We start from the raw sequence: 4,613 nt of genomic DNA on the forward strand, positions 1-4,613 counted from the left end.
GCAGGGATGGTGTTCTTCTACAAGCTTCCAGGATGCAGACGGGTCCTGAGAGGCGCAAACCAGTAGCTGGCATGGGCCGGGCACCTCCCGCCCCAGCAGCACAGCGTGGGCAGCTCCTGCCCCAGTGCTGAAGGCGCCACTCCCGGGTGCCAGCTCAGGTGGGCACCCCACGCTCAGATGGCCGCTGCAGTTTCCTTCTCCCTCCGCGTCTGCCCCACAGCCCAGGCCATTGCACCCACACTCCTACCAGCACCCCAAGTCTCCCTAGCTGCTCTGTGGTGTGGGGACTCTCCACGAAGGCCCACAGGAGCACAGAAGACAGGCTGCAGGAGCGCTGACCCCCGGACAGCTCAGACCCTGCCAGCCACCAGCCTTCTTTGCAAATGTACTTTTCATTTGTTGGTGTCCACAGCGCGCAGTGATTCCACGCCTGCGGGGTTGGCACATGCGCAGAGCACATCTCACCCCCGTCCACCCTCCTCCACATCCCCTGCCCACTCCTCTGGTGAGCTCCTTCCCGTCGGAGGCCCCTCCAGCTCGCTGCTTCCTGTTATCTTCTGTTTTGCTCTGTTTTTACTGTGTTTTAGCCGGTGTGTCGGATCCACTCTTGTTCGCCCTAACGGTGCCCAGGTGCACCTATTTTCCTACAGATGACTCAACGTTCATCCTCCCTCCTGGCAGAGTAGCGCCTCACTGTGTGGAAGCCCCTCAGTTTCTCTATCTGCCCACCCGCTGACGGGCGCAGAGGCCGCTTCCGGGACTCAGCCGCCGTGCTCATGCCGCTGTAAACATGGGAATGCAGGCGTTACTGAAGTACCATGCATGAGAACACTTTCAGGAAGACGCCCAGAGGGGCGCAGCTGGGTGCGGCAACATTCCTAGTCTTAATCTCCATCATAAAATGCTAGAGAGGCTGCAGGTAGGAAAGAGCACTTCTCCGCTGCTGGTGTCTTCAACACAACTTCTGTCAGGTTCAAGCCAGAAGCGGCTCTTAGAAGACAATGTCAACTTCTTGGTGTGCATTACGCGGGGCTTCTGGGACCCAGAGGACCATCATGCGTCTGCAGCCCCCTGTACCCCTGGGGACCCCCACCTTTGTGGCCATTGTGTCGGTTTCGGGCCAGGGTAGGGGGTGGTGGTTGCTAGACCCTGGATGTGTTCACACATCTCCATTCCAAAAAGAGAGCCTTCAGGCTAAGGGGCACCTGCAGACTAGGCCTCCGGCCCTGAAACCAGAATCCTCAGCAGTGGGGTGCAGCCCGCTCATCGTGGGCCCCTGCTCTCTGGGCCCTGAGGTCACACCCTGCCCTGCTGGTGCTGCAGCTGACTGTTGCAGTGGCAGATGGCAGCAAGTGAAGCAAAGGACCCCCTATCCCCACCCCGAAAGAGCCAAGCACAAAGGGAAGGAGGACACTTTCTCATGAGCTCGGCCTCCCCCGGATGGACCCCCTTTGAGGACTGCTCACAGCATCCTCAGGAGGAGAAGCCTCCTGACGTCAATTCTCTGATGGCGCACTGTCCAGAGACCTCTGGTGTTAGCTGTGAAGTCTCTCCCGTGGACCAAGGCACGCTCAGGGGCTTGGTCCTGCTCCTGATGTGCGGACCTCCCCAAGCAGTTCCAGACTCTAGTCCACATAGTCCACACGTTTTCAAGATTCCCGAGCCTGCTCCTGCAGGTAGACAGCCTTGTTGCTGCCACAGGATGCCCCCTTGGGGACTGGGGGCAGCTGCTGTGCGTCCTGGGTTTTATCCTGCAGAGCGTGTTGACAGCGCCTGCTAGGGAGACTGCGCACACACAGGTAGCATCCACACTGCTGACCCCACAGGAGGGCGCTCGGAGAGGTCCCGGCACCCGTTACTTTAAAGCAGATTTCAGCAAGCGTGGAGCCGCGGCGCAGAGAGCCCTGCCTGCGCATGCGTGGCTGGAGGCAGGCTGGCTGCTGCAGTGAGTCCTTCTAGAGATGCTGGGGGTGGTGCCCAGAGCAAGGGCGGGGATCCCGTGTGGGCTCCGCGCCCCTCTGCACACCGCTCAGGTGCAGTCCCCCGCAACGCCTCAGCTCAGGGGAGCCTTCCACATCATAAGCACAAATGCGTTCTTTTTAAAAAAAAAAAAATATTGAGAAACAAATAGCAATGAGACAGTTTCAAAACCAATTACTAGCACAGTGTCAATAATTAATACACTGCATACTGTTGTCTTAGTGGTTATTCACTGTAGAAGATGCAGACATGATATCCTGTCCACAAACAATATTAGAACAAATCTCTCTGTTCATTGAATTCAAAGAATGCAGCTCTGCATCTGTTTTGAAAATTCAGATACAAAATGGTCTTTCCTTTGTATCCCTCTTTTGTGGTTAGTTTTGTCAAAGAAGGGCATTCCATTGTCATTTAAATATTGTCGGTGTGTGAATTCAGCAAAATATTACAGCACAATATAGTCCAGTAGTCCGTAATACTAGTAGGTTATCCACAGGACTGGCAGTGTCAGAAGTTGTTGACGTGAGCCTTTGACAGCTCAGCGTGTTAATATGGCTTTACTTTTTATACCTCATTTTTGTACTTTTCTGCTGGATGGTTCAGACCAAGATAAAGCAAGACCTATATAACAAGAAACGCAACTTTTGTAACTGACAAGGTCAGTCAAATCCCCTCAGGATTTATCCTGAAACCCTGTACCACAGTTTGTAGAACCTTTGTCAGTGTCAGCCATGTGGATGAGTCACGGCCATTGTCCATTGTTTGGCCAGTGTGCTCTCTGTGAAAGCCTGAGAGAATGTTTTCTCTCCCTGTGACTCTCCTTAGGAACACTCTACATCTTCGATCACTTTCCTCTGTGGCCCCATAATCTCCTTGATCAGAAAATTTGGGACACTACCGAGTTACATGGTATTACAGGATAAGATCTCCTATGTCCTGAGTCTTCACTGACTTTAGAAGGCTAGGGCCAAAATGTTGTTTGTCCTTGCAGCCCTTCTTTTTCTCTAATTTTTGGTCTGCAAACTTAGGTTGTTAATCCTCCAGAAGAGAAGCTTATTATTATTACTGTACAACATAGGCAATTGAGTTTAACCTCACTATCTGTCTGAGTATCAAACAGCTTAGACATAACATAGAGCAGATATTTTCCATCAAGTATCGATATGTTAAACTTTAAATCTCTCCAGTATGAAGGAAAAAATTTTAATGAAAAAATATTTTAAAAATCGGAATAAACTGTTACATAGTTTTATGCAGAAATTTAGAAATCTAACCATATACAGCCTTGTAGCAGGACAGTCCTGTGACATTTTTTTTCCTTGTCTCTTATTTTCATTTATTATCCTTTTTTAAAAACAAACATTTACTTGAGAGACAATATCACAGTAATTGGTATGTCATGACAAGCAGTACATATTTAGAAGACTGGAATGACAGGCATTCCAAGCATGACCCAACTATTTCACATTGCTATCTTCAGTGCAGTTGCTTGGTTCACAGGTATCAGCATATATAGTTAGTCAGGGTGAGAATCCTACAATTAACTGCTAGTTTCAAAAACATGCTAAAGATTCTCAGGATCATTGCCTTACCCATCTCATGCATATAAATATATGGCTTTGCCCCTGTCATGTTTCCTAGCTTTTCTCCTTGCCCCCTCCTCGTTTTCCAATCCTCAAGTTCTCGCTTTCCTTTTAATTGTGTTATGTCTTTCTATTTGTAATTCTTCTTTTAAGTTCTCACACTACAGAGACTATATGATATTTACACATGTGGGTCTGGTTTATTTGCTTATACCTTCAAGTGGCATCCACTTAAATATGAAGGCTTCAAGATTATCATTCTTTGTAGCTGAGTCATACTCCATTGTATGAAAGTACCACATCTTTTTCATGCATTCCTCAGGTGAAGGGCATCTTGGTTGTTTCCAAGATTTAGCTATCACAAATTGTGCTGCTATAAACATAGGCACACATATATCACTATGATATGATGTTCTTGGTTTCTCTGGGAAAATTCCCAGTAGGGTGATAGCTGGTTTGAATGGGATTTCCAGTCCTAGTTTTTTAAGGAATCTCCACACTGATTTCCATAACGGTTGCACCAGTCTACATTCCCACCAGCAATACAGAAGGGTTCCTTTTTCCCAACACCCTCTCCAACATTTGTTGTTGGGTGATTTCTTTATGATAGCCATTCTTTCTGGGGTGATATGGTATGTCAGTGTTGTTTTAATTTGCATTTCATGGATGGCTAGTGATGTGGAGCATATTTGCATATATTTATTCGCTTCTTTAATTTCTTCCTCTGAGAAGTGTGTGTTCATCTCGGATGCCCATTTCTGGATTGGGTCTTTAAATTTCAGGGCCCTAATGTTTTTTATTTCTTTATAAATTCTAGAAAGCAGATCTTTGTCTGAGTGCTTATTAGTCAAGAATTTTTCCAAATTTTTAGGGTTTTGTTTTCAACTCTGTTGGTAATTTCTTTTGATGTGCAAAAACTTCTCAATAAGAGGAGGTCCCAGTTGTTAATTCTTTCGAGTCTTACCTGTGCAATTTGATTTTTATTCATGAACTCTTTGCCTAAACCTATGTCTTCAAGAGTTCTTCCTACTTTCTCTTTCAGGAGATTTA

General features: G+C 47.4%; 1 protein-coding gene across 1 annotated transcript in view; it reads left to right on the forward strand.

The window, feature by feature from the left end:
- Csmd1 (CUB and Sushi multiple domains 1) overlaps positions 1–4,613 on the forward strand; it is a 1,642,653-nt gene that overhangs the window by 1,580,398 nt on the left and 57,642 nt on the right. The gene's annotated exons all lie outside the window — the stretch shown is intronic.

The sequence above is a fragment of the Octodon degus genome, unplaced genomic scaffold, assembly GCF_000260255.1.
Source record: "Octodon degus isolate 3935 unplaced genomic scaffold, OctDeg1.0 scaffold00155, whole genome shotgun sequence".
In the NCBI taxonomy this organism is placed as follows: domain Eukaryota; kingdom Metazoa; phylum Chordata; class Mammalia; order Rodentia; family Octodontidae; genus Octodon; species Octodon degus.